Source organism: Furipterus horrens, unplaced genomic scaffold (assembly GCF_987537825.1).
Source record: "Furipterus horrens unplaced genomic scaffold, mFurHor1.1.pri manual_scaffold_11, whole genome shotgun sequence".
Lineage (NCBI taxonomy): Eukaryota > Metazoa > Chordata > Mammalia > Chiroptera > Furipteridae > Furipterus > Furipterus horrens.
The window spans coordinates 1,804,306-1,805,612 of NW_028327181.1; positions in this window are offsets into that span (position 1 = coordinate 1,804,306).

Sequence of the window (1,307 nt, forward strand, 5' to 3'; positions counted from 1 at the left end):
CCAGCGGGCGCGGCCCCCCGGCAAGACATGCGGCAGGCCCCGCCCACCGGACGCCCCGCCCACCGGACGCCCCGCCCCCGCGCCCCCGCCCCTCAACGTGTGCGCCGGCCCGCGCGCCGCCGCTCTCGCGTGTAACCCTCCGCGGGCGCGGCGCCTCGCAAAGGAGTGCGAGCCGCCTCGTCCCACGCGGCCGGGACGGGGACCTGCTCTCCCGCGGCGCGCGGGACAGCGCAGGCGCGGTGGGCGTTAACGCAGCCCCGGAAGCCAGAAGCCGCCGCTTCCTGCGGGTGTTCATTGGTTCCCTCTCGGGTTTTCTCCCACTGCGGGGCTTACTGAGCGCCCGCGGGGTCCCAGGCACGGCTGCGGCTTTGGGGCCTCCGCGGTGAGCAGATCGGACGTCCTGCGTTGTCGGCCGCACATAAGGAGGGCGGCGCAGGTGTGGGAAGGGGGGAGACAGGCAGTGAGCGAGTAAAGGATCACACATGTCACACGTGGGGTAATGCACACGGGGATACACACAGGAGACGGATACGTGGCACCAATAATAAGACAGCGGGAGGGGTAGGTAATGTGGGGAGCAGTGTTTCCCTTTAAACAGGACGGCCAGGGACGGTCCCATTGGGAAGCTGACTTTTTCCAATGACTTGAAGATGACGGGGGTGGGCTCTTCAGGATGGGGGGGGGGGTGTCCAGCAGAGGGAACAGTGGGTGCTAAGGCCCTGGGGCAGGAGAACCAGGAAGCAGACCTAGGCTTGGACTTGAGACCCCTGGGGTAGGAGGCGAGGTCAGTGAAGAAAGAGGTAGTAACAGCACAAGAGGGTCTCACCGTCGAAGACCTTGGCTTCTCCCCCGGGTGGGACGGGACGGCCCGGAAGTTCTGAGCGGGGCAGGAAGGTACCGAGTGTAGCCGTTCCCCTGCGGCGCTGCTGGAGCACCGTGGCGCCGCGTCAGGACCGTCTCTATATTGCTGTCGCAACTGACTCTCGCGCAGCCCAACCCGCTGCCCCCAAGAGCAGTGTTTTGTAGTGTGGACGTTTTATGGAGCAACCTCCCACCTCCACCCGTAAACCGTGTCCGCCTTCCAGTGACCACAAATAAGTAAGCACCGATTCTAACTTCACCCAGAGTGCTTGCTCCATACGCATGGCTTCCAGAAAAGCCCCAGCGCGAGCTCTTGGTCTCCAAGTCCACGCCTCTGTGAAGGCGTGAGGCATCCACCCAGGAGATTCCTTTTTGAGGGATTCCTGTATTTATGTTCATCCCTTTAACTCCAGAATGCAGATTCCACAGGAGCAGAATCCTGGTCA